The 24,338-nt window shown below is 37.7% G+C and overlaps 1 pseudogene; it reads right to left on the bottom strand.

Annotated features, from left to right (window-relative positions):
• Positions 1 to 700: 700 nt before the first annotated feature.
• Positions 701 to 24,338, bottom strand: part of LOC125262641 — a 29,758-nt pseudogene continuing 6,120 nt past the window's right edge.

Below are 24,338 nucleotides of genomic sequence, written 5' to 3'. Positions count from 1 at the left end.
GAGCCAACGTTTGGACATAAACACAGAAGCGCTGCACTGCATCAACAGCGCAGAAGACTGACAGGGTAGACAAGACATTGTTGAATAAAGTCATTATTATTATTTTATTTTTGAACTACTGTAGTCACATGGACTATTTTAACAATGTCTTTAATACCTTTCTGAACCTTGAATGATGGTAATTACGTTGTTTTCTATGGGTGATAAGAAAAAACCTCTTGGATTTCATCAAAAATATCTTAAATTGTGTTCCGAAGATGAACAAAGGTCTTGCGGGTTTGGAACGACATGCCTTCATATAGTCTAATATTCAGGCCAGCATGGCTCTTCTCAAAGTCAGCTTATGCTGTTGTGACTTTTTAAGTTCAAGACTACAGCTTTAAGCAGGACAATCTCTCTAATATAAACTCTAATATACTTAAAACTGACTAGTGAACCAATGAAATTCTCTAAACAAAATAAAATGATTAGGTTTTCAACTTTATATTTTCAAGATGCCAATACATTTTACAATACAATACAATGGCAAAAGTGAATATTATAATCACTAAATGAAATGCATTAGACTATCTGGTGGGAGAGAAAGAAACAACTTCAAACGAGGAGGAGGATGGGTACATAGATGCTGTGAACCGGTAAATACTGAAGCTTAATTAGTCTGGGCTGGTATAGGGAGAAGAGTCTCCTCGAAGCATCAGTGTCTCATGTACAGAGTACCAAACACAATGAAATTCTTACTTTGATGCTTATTTGAGGAGTTGTTTTGCTTGGATGTCTTTGCAAGACAACACATGTGAGCATTAGTAATATAGACATATAACTAACTTAATACAAATTAAAATATAAATATACATAATCCAGTATTATTAAGGATTTCTATTTATTAATCATAACTAACATTTCTTTTATTGCAGCATTACCATTTATATGCTTTTGAAAACTAAATATCACCAACACTTTGGGCCAAAGTTGGTGTGTCTAAATATAACGAAAGTGGAAACAAAACTAGACAACTATCTAGTTTTGTTATACATATACAGTATATCGAACCTCATCATGACCCTAGCAACAGGCTGAAGAATCAAGGAATCCAAATTTGCTTTTACCTAGTAACAATTAACCATATGAAGAAACCAATCATATTGTAGAAAAATAATAAAAGTAATCATGTCACCTTTGCCATGCTCCTGTTCTATATGAACTGTTCTTTTTTTATGTCAGGGGAAATTCTCTGAAATTGGTCCGAGATCCTCCCGGCTGTGATAAAAGCATATTCTTAGGCATTTTCTGGAGTCTGTCTGATCAGCAGGCTAGACACTAGAGATCTTACTTCTATTCTCAAGTGACAGTGTTTAGTGGAGCACTAAAGACTCATTTTCCATTCCCAAGTGATAGTGTTAATAAGGGGTGTTGTTTACAAAGTGCTTTACAGAATAGAAATACGCAAAGAAAAGAAAAAAAAAACATACATACACATATAGAAATAAGATAATACATTGGATAATATAGACAAAAGTAACTAAATAAATAAAATCACATAGGTGTCGAAGTGGAGACGCCAAGTAGAGTATAAATTTTGTAAGTTCCAGAGGACACCAGGTTAATTTAAAGGATGAGTTCACTTTCAAATGAAAATCAACCCAAGCTTTACTCACGCTCAAGACATCCTAGGTGTATATGACTTTCTTCTTTCTGATGAACATAATCGGAGAAATATAAATATATATAAAAAAAAAACACATCCGAGCTTTATAATGGCAGTGGAACAGGATCCAATGAGTCCGAGATGAAGAAAGGGCTTCCATTCCACATCCATCCATCATAAACGTGTACTCCACACGGCTCTGGGGGGTTAATAAAGTCCTTTGAAGCGAAGCAATGCGTTTGTTAAATATGGATTTTTTTTTTACAAATGCGTCAGGATATTTATTAAAATATCTCTGACTGTGTTCATCAGAAAGAAGAAAGTCATATACACCTAGAATGGCTTGAGGGTGAGTAAAGCTTGGGGTAATTTTCATTTGAAAGTAGGTGTGTAGGGGAATTTCTACCACAGTATATAAAGTGTAAGAGTGATAAAATGTAAAACGTCCAAAGATGTCAAAAGAAATTCTTATAAAGAAACATAAAATTTACATACTGATAGTATACATTTGAATCTGTATATGTAGCCCACAATGATTTTAATCCCAACATTATGTTTTCAGGCCTTATACTAAAGACTAATAATCCACCTGGTCTGAGCTCTGACCACATTTTTCTTCCTCCTCTGTTCCGCCTGTACATAAAACAAAATTATGTATGAATGCTAAACCAACATCAATCAATGTATTCATATGTATTAATCAGTATTAATAGTAATATACATTAAAGCTGGTATAGCAAACTACATCTGTGAAAGCAATGCTACTTGAAGCAGTTTAAGTTTGCTGTCAAATAAATGCATGTGTGTGTATAAATGCATTGAATTCATAATAGCTTTAGGTTTTGAACAGTGTTTGTATTTATGAATTGCTGTTTGGCATTACCTCACCAAAAAATCCTGTTCTGACACAGTGCTGTTCTCAAAGATGTGTGTGTGTGTGTGTGTGTGTGTGTGTGTGTGTGTGTGTGTGTGTATATATATATATATATATATATATATATATATATATATATATATATATAATGTACATTTTAGATATTTTAGATTCTGGTATACAGACAACACATCATCACACATATTCATTAATCCTCATAGGCACAGTACTATAGTAAAGTCTTCTGATGATCCCTCAGCTGATGTTCACTGGTCTTGTTCTATTGATATTCACAGGTTCCTGAGCTTTAGAAAATGATGTAATCCATCCACCAATGCTACCAATGAGGTTTACACCAGCTCTCCAGCTAAACCAATGATCTCTCTCTAGGCTGTAAAGAGGGAAATCAGAAGAGAAAATAATCAATGTTGGGTGGAACAAGTTTCAAATTCTAATGACTTCTTTTGAGTGAAAAACGTAACATTAAATTAACATAAAATTCCTGTAGTTAGATTAGTTACTGACTTCACTGACATTAAATTACAGTATTTGGAGCATACACATTTTTAAAACAATATTTGTACGTTTTAAATATAAGTTATTTAAAACACATATTACATTCAATGTGTTTGTTTGTTGGTGTTAGCACGACTGCAACAAAAAGATGTTTACTCACCTCAGTTTACAGTTTGAGTCTCGTAGCACGTCACTGAGCTGCCCTTTTGAGTCTCCTATGTTATTTTTACTCAGATCAAGCTCTTTTAAAAACTGCAGTGCTTTTGTGTCACCCAAAAACTGAGCCAAACAAGCAACATCTGTAATGCCACAGTCATTTAGACTAGAAAGAGACAAACAAACAGAGGAAGAGAGAGTTCACACAGAGTTTGACAATTAATTTTTTAAGGTGTGGTCATATTTACCATGAAAAATAAAAAGTGTCAGAGGAAGTAGGTTCTGCAGGTACACATACATTCTGCAACTTTTAAATAATATTTTTCTGTAAATGTTTCTCATTACTCTTATTTCATTACAGTTACTGTTATTTATAATCAATTCTCAAATTGTACAAAAAATATTTAATTAAAGTGCACATTTCAGTCAATTTTTTGCACTCCTTCATTTTCTGTGCTCTGTCTGGTTGAGGCATATGTGCTTTGGGAAACTTGGGTTGTGCAGGTTATTCCACTGTAGTTTGCTCAAAAGCGTTTCATCATACAAAATTTTTTTTTACCATTACAAGTGACATTAATGACTGACAGAGAATATTCATGCCACAGCACATATCCAGCTAATTTATAATTACCTCCTTCCACAGTGGCCTGTGACACTGTGAAATTCAGTAGCCAAAAACACTGGCAACACTTTATTTTAGGGTCTTTAACTAGTTACTTATTAGCTTGCATATTACTAGCATATTGGCTGTTTATTAGTACTTATAAAGCACATATTAATGCCTTATTCTGAATGACCATTTTCTACATCACTCAATCAGCTAATACCTAAATATAAAGTCCCCCTGTGGTCAAAATCAAGTTTGTAATGTTTATATGTCTATGTGGTGTTTGCTTTAAGACAAATGCTTTGAAACAAACAATGTGCAAATTCATAAGTCAACACCATTGCTGAGTATTTTCTGTTTAAAACTGCAGTGATCTTAAAGACAGTTTCAAATACAGCTGGTGTTTGTGACATCACAAACTACCTTGTAACTAATCACGTCAACGTGCCGTGGGCTTTAGCATATCATTAACCAAGAGAAGCCAAGTTATCCTGGTATATTTTTCTGTTAGTATAAAAAAAAAAAAATCGGGTAGATTTAGCAATATAGCAGGACTGTGATGTATATTACGATGTTATGATGAACTGTATGCCTTTGTCCACTGACGTTCTGAATTGTTCAAAGCATTTCTAAGGATACTGATTTTTAGAAGGCACAGTTAATTTTAGACCCTGCTTTCACTAGGTCACAAAACACATCACTAAAGTGAAGAATCTTTTAGAAATATAATGTGAGGCTCATTGAGAGATATTACATATAATGTGTCTTAGGTTTAAACTGTTCAAGTGATTGCTAAACATTTTGATTTTGTATGCAAATATTCCTCACCTCAATCTCTCCAGTTTACATTGTGAATCCTTCAGTACATCACATAAAGAATTCACTCCTGTGTTTTTTAGTTCATTCCCACTGAGGTCCAGCTCTCTCAGGTGTGATGAGTTTGATTTCAGAGCTAAAGTCAGGATGAGAAACTGTTTTTCTGTAATGCTGCATCCACACAGACTGAAGAGAAAAGAACAATGACTCAGATCAACGTTAAATGCACATAATACACCACCAGACACCTGGAAACACCTGCACCCAAAACAGGAGCATAACTAGGATTTTAGGGTACTAGTTACAGCTCTATTTAGGGTTATCGGTATTACCACAAAATTCTGGAGTCATCCTGCAATTTATCAATGCAGATTAAGATATAGGATCAATAAAGGACCAATTGAAAAATTAACATTTAAACTGACTATTTTCACATTCATAATGTGAGAAAATCATGAATAGTTTGTACATGAACCACAATTTAGTTTAAGTTTATTTTAGAGTTTAGTTTACCATCACTAAATACACATCTTTACCAATGGAAAAGTACCATTAGTAAAAACTTTGCATGGTTCCTGTAAAAGCCATGCAAATGTCAAAATGAATGTTTCAAATGCTTTAAAGTTTAATGCTCTTTCTACTGACACACTACAGTCCATAATAAGCTTTCACCACACTGTACAGCATAATGATACCAACACTAGTTTTTCCAGGTTGCACTCTGGATTACTCAGTAGATCACAGAGGTTTTTCACTCCAGAATCTCCTAGTTTATTCCCGCTCAGGTCCAGCTCTTTCAGGTGTGATGGGTTTGATTTCAGAGCTGAAGTCACAGCAGAACAACCTTCATCTGTCACATCACAGCCTCTAAACCTACATAGAGAAAAAATGAAAGAAACAAACTCTTCATTCTCTAAAGTTATAGCATCTTCATGACAAAGAAACAGAGAGATTCTTTATTTCACTAGATCACAAAACACATCACAAAGCTGAAGATTTTTTCACAAATATTATGTGAACTCATAATCTTTACAAGACATTGAGTATAAAGGCCCTGAGATTTTGAGCATAAACGTCATTTTCTGCCTAGGTGTAAATAGAAGTTCACCCAGATGAGGGCTGGCTGATGGGAGTGCAGAGCTTCACACGCCTGCCATTTACAGTCTCATCTGCAATGGTGGCAAAAACTTTCCGAAGAGTAAACCTAAGGAAATCGGCTGACCCACTGAAATCATCCCTGGATGGGTCCTCAGAACCTGCTTCATTTGTACTGGCTGATGTCTTTGCAGATATACTCAATTTGCCCATTTCACAATGACTTCCAACCCATTGCTCTGACTCCAATATTGATGAAGTGCTTCGAGAGAATCGTTCATGAGTCACATCCAGACTTTTATCCTGGACACCCTGGATTCTCTCCACTTTGCATATAGACAAAATAGGTCCACAGAGGACGCTATCAGCACTACAATACACACTGCCTTCACACACCTGGAAAATAAGGACAGTTTGAATGCTGTTTAATAGATTATGTTTCAGCTTTCAACACAGTGATTCCATATAAGCTCACCAATAAGCTTTACTTCCTTGGAGTGCCACCCACCCAATATAATTGGGTTCAAGACTTTAAGCTCTACACACTCTTCACTCACGACTGTGTGACCTACCGGAACAACACCAGTATCATCAAATTTGATGATGATACAACAGTCATTGGACTGAAACAGGAGGTGATAGATCAACATACAGGAGAAGAAGTGGCTGACTTAGTGAAGTTTCAGGATAACAAACTTCCCCTAAATGTTAACAAAAACCAAGGAGATGATTGTCGATCTAAGGAAGAGAAAGGATCAGCACTCAACACTGTGCATTGGTGAGACTGAGGTGGAGAGAAGGAGTAGTTTCAGCTTCATGGGTGTTCACATCACTGAGAATACAGGAGTGTTAAAGCCAGAACATCAAGGCTGAGGAACAGTTTTTTCCCACAGGCTATTAGGCTGGTGAACGACATCCACTGCCTCTCCCTCCATCACTGTGGACACAGACTAACCTCTGATCTGGAGAGGTGACAAGGATTACCCTTACCCCCCACCCCCCTCACTCTCCCCTATTTATCATATACCCTATATACTGCTGGGTGTGGTGTTTTAGAGGAACATTTAAATATGTGACCAGTCACGGAAAGTAGGGACACAAGTCGGTTTTGGGGCATTTTGAGTTATTCACAGATTCTGAAAGTGCAGTCTCCAAGCTTTCCAACGATGTGTGACACATGGAAATCTGATAATATTTGGAGAAGTTGTGGCCATTTGAAGGTAGGCAATCAAGAAAGCTCAAGAGGGAGAAAAACCCCTTTAAAGTTTGTGCAGTTCTCACCTGTTCTCACCTGCTGGGAGTGACAATAGGGCTCATTTACATCTCATTTAGATAAGCCATACCCCCTGTAAAGCTGCATGGACCGCATACTATTAATAATAAAGGTTAATGTGCATTGTAAATGTCAGTAATTTTTTTTTTTTACTTTTATAAAAATGATTTAGAGGCTGAAATATGTGACTTTTTTGTCAAAACTCTATTTGAACTTGTGCATTGTAGATAACATGTTGCAAGACACTCCTTTAAAATCTGCCCATCATTTTTAATGTTATTATTTTAATGTTTATGTAAAGAAAAAGTACATATTGATGCTAATTTTATTTTTTATTTGCTGGTTTTCCACATAAAACTTGGTGAATTGACTTTTTGAACAGGATTCTGTGATAACCGTGATCATTTTGGTCACTAATCATGAAATGAAATGTTCTCACCTGAGAAGCCTGTTAAAGAAGAATAGGCAATCCAGGAAATAACTGGACTAACAGAGGCCAGAGATCGCTAACTATGGCTATTCAAAACACTTTTCAAGACAATAAATACACGATTGAGGCGATGAATGCATGTATTGACTGAATTTGCGTCTGCATAGCGCTGGCTCCGTGGGCGTGGCCGCATTAGCGGATAATGAGCTGAATCACGGACTTCTGACATGGCTCTCTTTTCATACAGATTACATAAACACAGAAGGTTTGTTTTCGATTTGACTTACACATTTTAAAACTTGACATTTCAACGTTTTTTCAGACATAAGTATAATTTTTTTATGATTAGTATTCACTAAGTTACAGTTCATTTTCTGAGAACTATCAGATTGGACTTCGTTCAGAGGGAGATGAGAGATCACGCATCATGTTAGCTTTCTTTATTTTTCAAAAAGCACAACATTTTGTTTTTACTCTGAGTGTACACAAATAAAAGAAGACATTCTATAGTTTCAATTGATATATATTACTTATGTCTCTATGACAAAATATGATGGAGTATTTTAAGTCTGTTTTGCTGCAACGCGCCGGCGCGTTACCCGACTCCAGAGAGGTAATGTCTTATTATGCCGCTTTCATCGTCTTCAGAATCAGTGAGCGCTTGTTCATAAGCATCCGGCTTGTCGAAGAAGTACTTCAAAACATTTTCGGTGTAACGGCCACGGTTCTTCATTGAATTTTGATATCAGCTAGAGCCGGCCAGAGCGCTGCATAATAAGTAGCCACGCTTCCCAGTATGGAAATACACACAGACAATGACACGCCCCTACTGCGTGCTAGAATCTCCGAAAAACAAGCCGATTTCGACCTCAAAATGTACGCTTTTAAATATACCAATACTGCTATCTCAAACACGGAAAGGCTTCTTCATGATCTCAACTAACAGATTCTGCAAAAAAACGAAAATCACCAATTTTGAAAAAAAATGCTTCTTTCTCATTTTGCTCGAGAGTTGTGCTACCGACTTGTGTCCCTGGATTCCGTGACGGGTCACATATGTGACTCCAGAACAGAAGGGAGCATTGGGAGCATGAGCTGTGCAGTTTTGCGTCCAAGAAACATCTCATTCACCAAAATAAAAAAGCTTCACTCATGCCGCCGAGGTAGAGTGAGGGGCTCGGTAGCCTGAGGCCTGGTGGGACCATCAGGGATGAATGAGACTTGGAACTAGACAAAACCTTCAGCGACAAAGCAGACTTGGAGCTGGGCGGACCCACTGGTGACAGGAGACCAGGCACAGCTCACCCTCAGCGATGGGAGCATGGGTGGAACTCCACTCCATGACATCATACTCCACTAGGATGCTCTCCTTGATGGAGGTTGTTACCAGCTCACATACCTGGTCTCTCTGTGGGGCTAGGGTGGGATGAAAATGGCCTCAGTATTAAGCTCAGACACTGTCTTCATGACGGGCTCAGGCTCAGAGACTGCGGTGGGCTCAGGCTCTTGGTCGATGAGAGTGTGACTGAAGTCTGACTGGGCTCTGGTTTTGGAGTGGGACCATCGTTGTCCTCTTTCTAGATGCAGATGGTAAAATGGATCCATACTGGACCAGTACACACTTCACATTCCTTAGTGCACTTATTCAGGCTTGTATGGAGAAACACATGAGGGAAAAGTCTCTTTTGTGCTCAAGGGCACGATTCTCCTGATCCCAGGCAGGTGGACAGCTGGTAAGTCCATGTTTATTTTTACTTTTTTCTTTCTTTGGATCCAGTGTTCTCTCATGAGTTGTACCGTGTAGTATAATCCACAAGAAAGACATGTGACGCCAGAAAATAGATAAAAGGAAGCTATTAATGAACATTAAGAAACTCAGAAAACATACTACACTTCCACATAAGCATTATGAAACCAAATAAAGAACAGAGAACTTAGAGATTAAATACACAGGGATGGTAATTAACGAAACAAGAACCAGGTGCGTAACTTAATTGGAAACCAAGGAACGAAGAAATCAGGAACAGAAACAGCGAAAACCAAACTAAAACACAATGAAACTAAACAGTCCTGACAGTATGTGAATGTTACTGACCTCAAGCTCTCCAGGTTACAGTGTGAATTCCTTCAGCACATCACATAAGTGCTTCACTCCTGTATTTTCTATTTTATTTCCACTGAGGTCCAGCTCTCTTAGGTGTGATGGGTTTGATTTCAGTGCTTGAAGTCAGGATGCGACACTGTTTCTCTGTAATACTGCATTCACACAGACTGAAGACACAAAGAGAAAAGACCATGACTCAGTTTCATGTTAAGTTCTTGTGTGAGTTCTCATGATTAAATGCCATACAGTACACTAATACAACATCAAACACCTGAAAACGTAATTATATGACCATAAACGAATAAAGAAGCATAACTAAGATTTGAGGATACTAGTTACAACCCACATCTAAAGCCATCTTCACTCAAAAAAATTTGCATTATCAATGTATCTTCAGATGGTAAAGTGCAAGAAAGTGTAGTGTTACACATGATGCAACTTGGGTAATGTTGTCTTAAAATAAATAAATAAACTAAACTTTAATCACACTGTAACTGCTGTAAAGTATAATGATACTAACTCTAGTATTTTAAGCTTGCACTGTAAATTCATCAGTAGATCACATATGTTGTTCAACTCCAGAGTCTCCAAGTTTATTCCCGCTCAAGTTCAGCTCTCTCAGGTGTGATGGGTTTGATTTTAGAGCTGAAGTCAGAGCAGAACAACACTCATACGTCATATCACAGTATCTTAACCTACATTGGGAGAAATGAGACAAACAAACACTTCATTATGTTTCATTTAAGTTGTTTGCCAAAAGTTATTATCTTTTCAACAAGGCATTGTTTCTGCCCAAATTATAAAGACAACCAATAAGTGGCTTGAGAAGTCCATCAGGGTCATGTTTTGACCTTGCTAGAACCCTATAGTGAATATTTGGTCTCAAATAAATGTCAAACGACCTGGGAGACATTTTTCAACTACTTATGTACAGTTTGAAACAATTAACATTGAGTGGAACAACACTGACTCCTCTTCCTCTAAAAGCTATCTGCAAGTTTACCCATATGGCTTAAACATTTAAGGAAAACAAATGGAAAGGCTATTTAAAGCGAAGTTACTTTAACTAAAGTATTTGTGCAATTCTTGGTAATTGCCTGACCAGTGATTTAAAATTAAAATGTTTAAGACAATTAAAGGACTAGTAATGTAGTTGAATGTTCCTCACCTCAATCTCTCCAGGTTACAGTGTGAATCTTTCAGTGCATCACATAAGTGCTTCACTCTTGTGTTTTTTAGTTCATTCCCACTGAGGTCCAGCTCTCTCAGCTGTGATGAGTTTGATTTTAGAGCTAAATTCAGAAGGTAATAGTGTTTTTCTTTAATACTGCAACCACACAGCCTGAAGACAGAAAGAGAAAGGACAATGGCTCAGATCTATGATTACCAAATCCAGCCAATTTTTAATTGCAAAATAAACCCTGACAGTGTGATCAGCGCCCTGATTATTTTATGTCTCTTTATTTATTGCAGCAGCAGATACGAATCTCATTGTATTAAATTCTTTAAATTAAACAATTAATTTCTATTTATAGTTCCAGTGTGTAATATTTAGGAGGATCTATTGACAGAAATGCAATATAATATACAATGTTTTCAGTGGTGTATAAAAACCTTACTAATGAACCATTATGTTTTTATTACCTTAGAATGGGCTATTTCTATCTACATACACCGCAGGTCCCCTTACATGGAAGTTGCCATTTTGCACCGGCATGTTTCTACAGTAGCCCTAAACAAACTGATCTACAGAGAGTGTTTCGTCACTATGTTGTTGTTCTTCTTCCTTGGCGTTTTAAGAGGCCGCTTGCATCGTCACTATGTTAAATACGCACAAATAAGAAGAATACGACGTAGTAATAGTAGTAGTCGTTGTTGTCTGGTTTATTAGAAGCAGCATCTTACTTCTTTGTTAGAAGTAAGATGAAACCTTATTGCTTGACTGGCTACTCTCTTCTCTCTCAGACGACGACATCTTTGTCCTTGGTCAGCCACCGTAGCTTCTTTATGTGCTTCGAAAGGGAGTGTAAGCAGTGCAATTCGCAACCTAAATGCCACTAAAATTTACACACTACACCTTTAAAGACACTTAATATAATAAGCTGTTGTCTTAAAATATATAACTAAAAAGCAAACTGTAAAACACACTGTAACTGCTGTACAGTACAATGTTACTTACTCTAGTTTTTTCAGTTTGCATTGTGGGTTCATCAGTAGATCACAGATGTTTTTCACTCCAGAGTCTCCTAGTTTATTCCCACTCAGGTCCAGTTCTCTCAGGTGTGATGGGTTTGATTTCAGAGCTGAAGTCACAGCAGAACAACCTTCATCTGTCATTTCACAGTATCTTAACCTACATTGGGAGAAATGAGACAAACTCTTCATTCTGTAAAGTTATAGCATCTTCACAACAAACATACAAGCAGACAGAGAATGAGATTATCTTTTTCTTTTTTTTCACCAGATAACAAAATACATCACTAAAGCCCTATTTGGACGGGACTAGTTTCACAGGGGGACGTTAGAGAAATTTCTGTTTCACAGACGTACTTTGAGATTTTAATCCCGTCCGAATCTGCCATGTCTGTCTTTTTCTCACACGACCTCTGTAAAAATTCCAGAGCAAATTACCTACTGTTTTTCGTCAAACTCGGCGGTCCTCAGAGAAATCTAATCCCGTCCGAATGCGAATGTCTGTGATTTCCGAAAATGTTTTTTCCAAAACGCTTTTTCTTGTGTGTTTTGGTCAACGTGAACTACCGTACAATCTCTCGCTATCGCGCCGGTATTCAAGTTTCTGCTTTTTGCGCACCGTTAATGGATGTAGATGTGTTTGGTACACTGCGAAGAAATAAAAAAAATAAATCAACAAGAAGAGCCAAATCACGTAAACTGTTAAGACTGGCTACTGTAATATCAGTTTCAGGTAAGATTACTTTCATTTCTGCACTTAATTACATAACGTGCAAATTATATAAGTTAAAACTTTTTATTCCAGTGGGTTTATTATAAGAACCCAGTTCTATTAAATCATGATGATAAATGTATGTTTAGTTTTTTCACACTACAATTTTTATAAAATGTTTACAAAACACTAAATGTGTTAGGACGTTTTACTTTATATTTCAAAGTGCATTCTGAACACGTGATCTTCTGAAATGCCCACATGTAAAACACATACACTCCTACCTCGGTAATAAACACGGAGATGTTAGTCCCGTCCGAATCCGTACATAAAATCACAGACGTAGGTTGATAAGAATTGTTACTCAAACGTCGTTTGGAAAACTAGTCCCGTCCGAATAGGGCTTATGATGAAGAATTTATTTACAAATTTAAAGTGAACTGGGACTCTTTACAACAGATTGAGTATAAAGGCTGTGATATATTGAGCATAAAAGTCATTTTTCGCTCAGGAGTAAAAAGTTCAAAACAGCTGAGCAGCGGTATACCGATGCAAATATTCAGATGCCTCTCACACCACTGGTTAGTTTACGCATTCACTTCACATCAAGAGCAAGTTTTTCCTTGTCAGTGTTAGCCTTTGCTCACTGGGACAGAAACACAACGCATTTCCCTAAGTCTAAGAATGTTCTGGTAAATAATGTGAAATACTCACTGAAGTGTGTTCAGTTTACAGTGTTTATCCTGCAGCAGAGCAGCGAGCTTCGTCACATTTGAGTCTCCTAGTTCACGATCACTCAGCTTCAGCTCTCTCAGGAGTAATGGATTTTTACCCACAATTCCTCTCACATACTGACATGCTTCATCTGCAGCAGGACTCAAAAACCTGCAGAAAGGAAGAATGAAACAGGATTCAATTCAGTTCTCAAAAAACTGAGAATTAAAAAATAGACGAATGGGGAAATAAAGTGTTAAATATTGTATGTAACATTGTATTAGTGAAATAATTATTTCTATAAACAATTTACCTGCATATCATTTATTTTGTATCATGTCACCATGCCTCACCTCAGTGTCTTCAGTTGACAGGTTGGATTCTGTAGTAAATCATTGAGCTCCTTCACTCCTGATTGTCCAGGATCATTTCCTGTGAGATCCAGCTCTATCAGGTGTGATGGGTTTGATCTCAGAGCTGAAGCCAGAGCTTTATAACCTTCTTCAGTGATATTGCATTTTGAGAGTCTAGAAGAAGAATGCAAATGTAAATGTAGGTTTGTTTAGCATTTAATCAGTTATTCTAGAAATCCCCTGAACATTGTAAATCCCTAAAGTGAATTATATTTTATTCCTTGTACAAATTAATTAAAATTTATTTGCAAATCTAAAACTGACAAATGAATATGGAGGCAAACAAAAAGCCCGGAGAACTTCAATATGGTAGACAACAACTTACCTGAGAATCTCCAGTTTACAGTCACTTTTAAGGTTTCTATCATCTAAAACTCTACAGGTGTGAAAGTCTTTGATCTGAATGATCAGCAATGTACAAGCAAATGTACCTCCAGAATGGAACACATGCCATGACGATGATTCATAGCAATAGAGCAATGAATAATCTGAGGACAGTGACATACATATTTAACATTTTATGAACTAAATACTCTTTATATGACCCATATGAATGATTGGAAGAATATAATTAAAAAGTCTATTATGCCTAATTTATTATATCTTTGTCAATCATCAACTCTCAATCCACCAAACTTCTCTATTCAGTGTGCTTAGAAAATTATTTACAGCGTTTATATGGTTCAATAACCATCTTAGAATAAAACTGACATTATCTTAAAAAAAATAGTTTGGAATGAAGTTTTGTATCTTTTTTTGGAGAAACATCACATTCCTCCTGTTACAGCCCCATATATGGGACTTTTTTTCTTTTTAGGTTTAGGGTTTTAAATATTTAAATCTTGGTTAGGTTGGGATTAGGTAAAGTCTGCGACCAGTGGCTTAGTGCAAATCCTCAGTAGAGATCACGTTCCGGGGAGGTTGGGGTCTTATGGCAGGGCTCAACGCTAAGGATTTTTTCTACTGGCCCGATTGGGCCAGTGGTTCAAATTTTTGCTTGCCCAGCCAAAATTGTCACTGGCCCCACCAAAAAAAAAAAAAAAAGACAATAACATAACATAACATAAGGAGGTGTGGGTACTTACGCGTCTTCTTGAACATGAATATTACAGTTAGCAAGCCTTAAAAACGTGCAAATTATCAACTTCCATGACAATGCAGTAGGGGTGTGCGATATTGCCAAAAATTTATATCTCAATACTTTTCTGGGATTTTATCGATAATGATAATTAGATGATATTTTGCTGAGTGTGTAGGACTGCCATGGACCACTGACTCCTAAAAAGTTTTTGGATATTTTTCATATTCTGTGTGGTGGTCAGTTCGCAGCAGTGACAGATATTGTCTTTTCCAATAAGTTTAAATTGTTTTTTACCTTTTTAAAGCAATTTTTTCTTTAAAACTAATTAAATGTATGCATCATCTTTTGTGTCAAATTCTTGCATTTAATCAGTAAGCGTAATAAGACACAATAGGGCTGTTACCAATCAAATGAAATCAATATAAACAAAATTCATCTTTGCAATGCAGAGGAAACAGAGAAGCTGCATCTGAAGTGGCATTTAGATGCATTTACACAGTTTAATGCAGCTCAGAGTGGACATCAATTAATTTCACCTGCAGTTACAAATGCATAAATAATGTTTTAATTTTTTAAACATAAAATATTGAATATTGATCATGGAAATTATTTTAAAAATGAAAAGATACTTTAAATGTGAAACTAAAACCACCAGTAGGTGGCAGCAAGTCACTGTTAATGAGTGAGTCATTGATTCAACTGATTCATTCAAACAGCTGATTCATTCAGAAACAAAGCATTTGACTGCCTTAATGAGTGAGTCATTGAATCATTCTTTCAACCGAATTCGTTAAAAAAAGTGGATTCATTCAGTAAGGAAACACGTTTCCCAGAAATGCAAAACAATGCTGTGGCTTTGTTTGGAACCATTTTCGTTGGCGAAAAACAGGCAATATGTCTAAACTTTAAGTCACTTTATTATTAACTTCTTGTTTATTGAACTGTTGTAAAAAATCGATATCGCATTTGTAATCATGCTAATATTTAGGAGAAAAAACGTCCATTCTTCATGTGATATTGGTTAACTATATTAAATGATAAAAATATAAAAGACATACTGTGACATTTTTGCCCCTTATCTTGAATTCTTGGGGGGATTCTAAATGCATTTTAATATACTAGATAAAATATGCACTCTACATACGCACACGCACTCGTATCAACCTACTAGACTACATCACAGAATGTATGCATGCACTATGGGTGTGTTTTTGTTTCCTTTTTGTAAAGTGAGGGACATACTCGATAATGTCAGATTATTAAAACAACAATTAGATATTACCGTACATAGACGATATAGGCCTATATATTGCACACCTCTACGATGCAACACTGGCCCAACTGGGAAAGTGACAATTCCGCCAACTGTCCCAAGCATCGTCCATGCTGGGCCCGGGCCATCAGGCAGTCCTTATTGTCAAGCCCTGTATGGGTTTTGGAACGACTAATTTGGAATGAGTGTTGATAATCGGAATTTTCACTTTTGGGTGAACTATCCCTTTAAGCATTTTGCATTCTGCTCATATAATGGAAAAATTGAAAATTTATCATGTCTATTTAATGTACTTTCAAAAAATACAATCCCATATATACATTTTCGAAATCATATCTTAAACAAATCACTTTCAGTTTTGCTTGAGCTTAATTTTTTTGTCTGTTGTCACACAACTTACCTCAGTATCTCCAATTTACACTTTATATTCTTCAGTCCACTGCAGAGCAGCTTCACTCCTGAATCCTGTAGATTATTATTGTTCATGTTCAGCTCTTTCAGATTGGTATCTGATCCAAGAACTGTTGCCAGAGCTGAACAGCTTTTGTCTGTTAAATTACAATCATTTAGTCTACAAAGGGAATAAATTACATAACAGAATTAGACTGATTATACTGTAATACATTTGCTAAATACAAATATTAAATATATTTCCCACGTATAAAAAACTAGTATTATTACAAACTTGCTAAATAAAACAAACAAGAATGTCTGAATGAAAATATTAAGGTTTATGGCTTTAATAACAATAAGTTGTACATTTGAAAAGTGCTAACTTTATCGTGACTTGAAGGTGTAGAATCTGGACGTTAATAATTTGAGCATTAAGATTTATAAGAGTGTATGTCCTCTATATAAAATATTGAAGAAAACTGCATTAGTAGAGTGGAAATAATTATGGACCAATGTGTTGTATAATAATGTGATGCTTCTTTCTCTGCTAACTTAAGTGTTTGTTTTGCTGAAGAACAGAATTTTCTACATATTAATATAAATACAATAAAATATTAGTTTTACACTTTAATAATACGGGACTGCATTCTTTAAAGAAAAAAATAACAAGATAAAGAAAAACTTTTATTACTTATCCATGTAGATAACTGTGTTTACCAGATGAGGGAAAAAACTTGACTTTGTTTAATGACTTACAGAGCTCTTTTGGAGGTTTTGATGACTGACGATAGTCTAATGAGACACTCGTCTGATTTCTTGAATTTCCGAAGCTCGAACTCCTCCAGCTCTTCCTCTGATGTCAACAATACAAAGGCCAAAGCAGACCATTGGGCAGGTGAAAGGTCACCATATGAGAGACTTCCTTTGTTAAGGTGGGTCTGAATCTCTTTCACTAGAGTTTGATCATTCAGTTCCAATCAGACAGTAGAACAGATTGATGGATCTCTCTGGAGACAGATTATCTTCAAATTTCTTCTTGATGTACCAAACTATTTCCTTTTTGCTCAGGTCATTGTCGTCTTGCTGTGTCAACAGACCTTGTAAGAGTCGCCGATTGGACTGGAATGACAGACCGAAGGAGGAAGCGAAGGAAAAGGTCCAGGTGTCCATTGTCACTCTCAAGTGCCTTGTCCACTGCAGTTTTGAGCAAATCAATCATGGTTTCATTTTTGTTTTCCTGTTCTGTAGACTTTTGATCAAATGCAATTTTCTTATTGATGTCTTGAAACAGATGTGCATAAAGGGCTGCAATAAACTCTTGAATACTCAAGTGAACAAAGCAGTACATGGTTCCCAAGAATGATCCCTGTTTCCTCCTTAAAGATCTGGGTACACATGCCTGAATACACTGATGCCTTATAGACGTCAATACCACAGGCTTCCAGGTCTGTGTCATAGAAGATCAGGTTGTTTCTTTCCAGCTGATGAAATGCCAGTTTCCCCAGTGAAAGGATGGCATCTTTATCCCAGGAAACATCTGGTGAGTATTTTCCATCATACTTTCGGTGGCTCTGCTGGATCTGAAAGCGGAGAAATTGTGTGTACATTTGTGTCAGCGTCTTGGGAGTGTCTTCAGTGTTTGATTCCTGCAGTGTTTTAGAGGCGTCATCAGTCTGATTGTTTTTCACATAATTTCTTTTCTCCTCCAAAATGTTCTGGAGAACAGTGGCTGAAATCCAGCAGAAGACTGGGATGTGGCACATGAATAAAGAGACTCTGTGATTTTTTAACATGATCAATGATTTCATTGGCCATTTTCTTATCAGTTAATCTTTTTCTAAAGTATTCCTCCTTTTGTGCATCATTGAATCCTCTTATCTCTGTCAGCCGGTCGATACAGTCAGGAGGAATCTTACTGGCAGCTGCTGGTCTGGTAGTGATCCAGATGAAAGCAGAAGGAAGCAGATTTCCCTTGATGAGATTCGTTAGGAGAACATCCAGAGAGGCTGGTGCTGATACATCACGCCACGTCTCATTACCATCAAAGTTTAGAGGAAGTCGACATTCATCCAATCCATCAAGGATAAACAGGACTTTGAATTGATTCCTTCTTGTAAGGTTCAGTCCTTTTGTCTCTGGGAAAGACTCACTTATTAGGCTCATCAAGCTTCGTGTTTCTTTCTCCTTTAAGTTTATCTCCCGAAAAGGAAGAGGAAATATGAAGCTGATATCTTGATTTTCTTTTCCTTCAGCCCAATCCAGAATAAACTTTTGCACAGAAACAGATTTTCCAATGCCAGCAACTCCTTTTGTCAGTACGGTTCTGATCTCCTTGTCTTGTCCAGGTGTTTCAAACAAACTTTTGGATTCAATTGGTATCTCTTGTGAGTCATGACGCCGGGAAGCCACTTCAATCTGTCTTACCTCATGTTCAGTATTGACCTGTTCACCACCACCCTGAGTGATATAAAGATCTGTGTAGATGTTATTCAGAAGAGTGGAGTCACCATGCTTTGCAATTCCTTCAAACACACATTGATACTTATTCTTCAGGTTGCATTTAAGCTGATGAATGAAGGCCAGCTCATCTAAACATCCAAATAAAAATACAGATAATTTTTAATATTAATTTTCTCTCCTACATTTAAAAATGACAATCTGACAGATGTTAATGAGTCTCTTACCTTCTAGAAGTATCAGCAGCTTCATCTTGATTCAATCTCTCTCAGGTAGTGTAGTGTGAGATCAAGAGCTGCTTCTTTGATACTGCATCTATTCTCATTAAAGTCCTTCACAAAATATTGTGTGTTGTCTTTTTGTAATATTTTTTTAAAGATTCCCAGCTCATTCTTCAGAAACTTGATTATTTTGCTCTCAAGATCCTAAAAACAAAGCAAGAAAAAGAAAAAAAAACAGAATAACAAAATGTAACCAAATCTTACACTATTATTTGGTCAAAACTATTTATTCAGTCAATTAAAAATGTATATAAAAAAATCTAGCCAAAAGACAAACATATTAATCAGCTGTCATTTTTAACAAGTGAAAAAATACATATTTACTTAAGTTTCATTTTTATTTTTGGGACTCTTAAAGGGTTAGTTCACCCAAAAATGAAAATTACCCCATGACTGAAGCCCAAAAAAGTGCAACCATCCACCATAAAAGATATCCACACGAACTCCGGGGGGTTAAAAAAAGGCCTTCTGAAGCAAATCGATGCGTTTGTTTAAGAAAAATAGCCATATTTAAAACTAAAACCTAAAATAACTAGGTCCTGAACAGACAGCGCATCGATTTATGGCGAAAGAGTGAACTCTGACCCGATGCATGACTAATGGCGATTACGGAAGCTTAGAGGAGATAGCAAAACAAAACACCTGTCTGTCACGAAATCCAGTCAGATCCGGACTACACTTCCCAGCATCCTCCTTGCCTATCACCTGCATTCACTCCACCAATCATCCAATTGCCACATACAGCTGAAGCTCATTATCTGGACTATAAAGGGCTCTCACTCACACACACACATTGCGAGGTCTTGTTTACTGTGTAGAAATTCTAAGCATTATTTACCCTGTCTGTCTGCCTGCCTGTTTCTGATCCTGTTTGTTCCCGTGTACGATACTCTGCTGCCTGCGCTTTGGACTCTTTATTGTTTCCTGGATTTGTGATTGTTATCTGCCAGCCCTGACCCATTGCCTGTATCCTGACCACGATTCTGCCTGCTCTCTGCCACACCTGTTTGCCACTGTTTGACCCCTGCCTGTCTTAGTACGAACTCTTGTTTAATGAAAAGCCTGCAGATGAATCTTACCTTGAGTCCCGCCTCGTTACACTGTCACTAATTAGAAGTCTAAAATAATAATTTTTAAAGAGATATGTTGGAGGATTTCTATTTGTATGAACAGCAAAAGGCGTCAAAGCTTACGTTACTCCTATATCGCATTAGGGGCTACTCTTTTAAGTCGGCATGCATACGACCATCTGCCGGAAGCTAGTTATTTTAGTTTTTAAAGTTTTAAATATGGATATTTTTCCTACACAAACACATTGCTTAGCTTCAGAAGGCCTTTATTAACCCCCCCAGAGCTGTGTGGATATCTTTTATGATGGATGGATGCACTTTTTGAGGCTTCAAAATCTCATCCTCTATTCATTGCCATTATAAAGCTTGGAAAAGCCAGGGCTGGAATTCCTGATAACGTTGTCTCTTAGCGTGCTACGAAGACTGTAAAGATAGACCTTAACTGAAGATATACCATTTCTAGGCGTGTTCCCTGAACTATCCCTTAGGAGGATGCTTAAGGTATATCTTCTTAAGTGCAACGTTACTAGGTGCTGTCCATGGCAGTGGTGCTGAATTGGTTGATATTGATGGCTCGAGAATCAATAATTCACTCTATACAGGGGCTGCTTCACTGCGTTGTGTGAGAAATCAGTGTTCTTTATAAAAAGAAGCACTTCAGAAGTAGAAATTGCATTTATCAGAACTCATGAGATGTTATAAAAGTAACATCAGCGTGAGTTTAAGGCGACTGTTATTTTAAAACAAAGTTTTAATTCCTTGGAGACAAGTCATTGTCACAGACACGCCAGAAGTCTTTAAAGAAGTCTTTGGAAAACCTGCTGCGCCGTCGACTTATCAGAGCCACATCGGTAACTGGGAAACCACTACGACAAGTGCACTACAGCATCGGCCCCATTCAACTCCAAGTCGGCATCCTCCACATTGAGCAACTCCATCCGCTGGTTCTGGAGGAATCCACCGCTGACGTGATCTTAGGGCGCCCATGGCTGGAGCAGCACAACCCAGTCATCTCGTGGAAGACTGGGGAGATCCTTAAGTGGTTGTTTCCTGGACTGGAAACAAGTGTTTCCTGGACTGTTTTCCTGAATTTCCTGTTCCAAGTTCTCCACGTCCCGAAAGAATTTCCAGTCTGTGCTACTTCCATTGAAAGTCCCCTAGAAAACCGCTCCGTGGATTTTCCTAAATGTTACTCCCACTTCAGCGACGTCTTCTGCCCCAAGAAAGCCTCCATGCTGCCTCCACACCGGCCATGGGACTGCGCCATTGATCTGCTTCCCGGTGAGCCAGTACCCAAAGGTAAAATCTACTCACTTTCTATCCCGAAGGAGAAGGCCATGGAGGATTACATTAACTCCCTGAGGTCTGAAAACGCGCCGGCGCATTTTGCAGGATTTTTTTCACATTGCAGCAAAACAGACTTAAAATACTCTGTCATTTCTTGTCATAGAGACATAAGTAATATATCAATTGAAACTATAGAATGTCATCTTTTATTTGTGTACACTCAGAGTAAAAACACAATGTTGTGCTTTTTGTAAAATAAAGAAAACTAACATGATGCGTGATCTCTCGTCTCCCTCTGAATGAAGTCCAATCTGATAGTTCTCAGAAAATGAACTGTAACTTATGAATACTAATGACAAAAAAAATGACACTTATGTCTAAAGAAACATTGAAATGTCAGGTTTTAAATCGTGCAAGTCAAATCGAAAACAAACATTCTGTTTTTATGTAATCTGTATGAAAAGAGAGCCATGTCAGAAGTCCGTGATTCAGCTCATTATCCGCTAATGCGGCCACGCCCACGGAGCCAGCGCTATTCAGAGGCAAATTCAGAGGCAATACTTGTATGCATTGTCTCAATCGTGTATTTATTGTCTTGAAAAGTGTTTATTTGGATGTTAAAGCCATGGTTAGCGATCTCTAGAAGACATGCCGTTAGTTCCTGGTTCCTTTTCTTCTTTATATGAATTTGTGGCCTAAAGGTGTACAGAGCGCCCTCCGGCTGCAAGTATGAATTGAAAACACAGTATCCAGCACTCATAGTGATGACAAATATTGAATAAATATTACTCCTCAGTATAGAAAATTGACATAAATATATAAGAATCCATCAATATTTCTCCAAATGTGCATGCTTTTAAGCTAAAAGCCTATATGAAATGCCATAGAGGTAACATAATTGTTCAGACACTTTGCATCACAGAAATACATTTAAATTGTAATAATATTTCACAGTATTGCTGTTTATGATGAGCTGAGACATGATTACAGAGGGTTTTTTTCACAGCCTACCTGACTGAAAGGCCTCATTAATATGAAAGTCATTTCAGGTCATTATTATGTGATTCTTTTTCTTCTCAGGTGTAAATGACCCATTATTCATGATGATTCACACCTCCACGCATACTGTGTTTCTTGACAAAAAGTGTCTTACAAAAACTAAATCAATATATTGTTTTATATGAAGGAGTAGGCAGCATAATTTTACATAATTCTGAAGCAAAAACTCTAGTCTACAACCTCCAATACCCAGAAGTCTTGTGAACACAGATTTAATATACTTTTTTTGGCCTTATTTCAGTGACTTAAGTTTTTTGTTTTTTCAATAACCACGCATAAACATTATTCCTTCAAAAATACAAACATGTACATACATGTTCCTCACATATTATGGTAGCCTAGTTTGTGCTGAATACAGTGTAATGACACTTGTGTCATTAATATGTTTATGAACAACTGAAAAAAGCACAAATGTCAGGGCATGTCAAAACTTCTCCAAACCCCAAATCAGCCTCAGACTCCAGAGGGTTAAAGAGGCTCTGTCCCAAGGCTACATACACTTCCCCTGCTGCTTCAAGCTTTCTTTGTGGTGAAGAAGGACGGAGGCTTGCGGCCCTGCATAGATTACAGAGCTCTCAATAAAATCACAGTAAATTTCCGATACCCACTTCCTCTCGTCCCCTCTGCACTGGAACATCTCCGAGGTGCCACTGTGTTCACCAAGTTGGACCTCCGAAGCGTGTACAACCTCATCCGGATACGTGAGGGGGACAAATGGAAGACTGCGTTCGTGACCCCTACTGGCCAGTATGAATACTTGGTCATGACATACGAACTTGTCAACGCCCCCTCTGTATTACAGGATTTCATCCATAAGGTGCTCCGGGAGTTCCTGCACAAGTCAGTCTTAGTATACATTGACGACATCCTGATTTACTCCCGGACCCTGGCTGACCATCTCCACCACATTACGGAGGTCCTGCAACGCCTGAGGAGTGCAACCTGTTCCTGAAAGCAGAAAAGTGTATCTTCCACCAGCCCTTAGTGCAGTTCCTTGGCTACTACATCAAGTGCAGTGGCATCCGGATAGACGAGAGGAAGGTCTCCGCAATCAAGGACTGGCCCATTCCCACAACAGTAAAAGAACTTCAGAGATTCCTCACATTTGCCAACTTTTATCGACGCTTCATTCAAGGTTCATTCAGTATCATCTCCACTCCACTTACTAATCTCCTACGCAGTAAGCCCAAATCTCTGTTCTGGACTCCAGCTGCCACCCAAGCCTTCGAGACACTCAAGGAAGCCTTCACCACTGCTTCCCTCCTGGTACACCCTGATTTTTCTTTTGCCTAGGGGAATAGGGAGCTCACCCTCGAGGAGTGGAGGCATTGGCTCGAAGGAGCCAAACATCCGTTTGTGGTCTTAACCGATCATAAAAACCCGGAATATCTTCGTGATGCAAAGCGACTAATCCCACGTCAGGCAAGATGGGCTCTGTTCTTTACCTGTTTCAATTTCTCCATCACATATCCTCCAGGATCCAAAAATGTAAAGGCTGATGCTCTCTCTCGCATCCATGGTCCTGATGATAACTCTGAAGTCCCTGAATCTATTCTGCCAGAAAAGATCTTTGTAAATACCATTGTCTGGTCTGAAGAGACCCTTCCCGAGTCCAATGCCTCCACCAACGCTCCGCCGGGTTGTCCCCCAGGTTTGCTGGGCACTGGCCACCCTGGGGTTAATTAAACCCTCCCGTTGCTTAAACAAAGCTTCTGGTGGCCAAACATGGCAGCTGATGTCAGGAGGTACTAGCAGGGATGCAAGGAATGCGCCATATCCCCGTATCAGACAATTGTACCTGCATACTTGTGGTTGTGGACAGATTTTCCAAATCATGTCATCTGTTCCCTCTAAGAGGATTGCCTACGGCTATGGAGACTGCAGAATTA

Source organism: Megalobrama amblycephala, linkage group LG2 (assembly GCF_018812025.1).
Source record: "Megalobrama amblycephala isolate DHTTF-2021 linkage group LG2, ASM1881202v1, whole genome shotgun sequence".
NCBI classification, from domain to species: Eukaryota; Metazoa; Chordata; class Actinopteri; order Cypriniformes; family Xenocyprididae; genus Megalobrama; species Megalobrama amblycephala.
The sequence above is the reverse complement of the archived record's forward strand: the minus strand, read 5'-3'. Positions and strand labels throughout refer to the sequence as shown.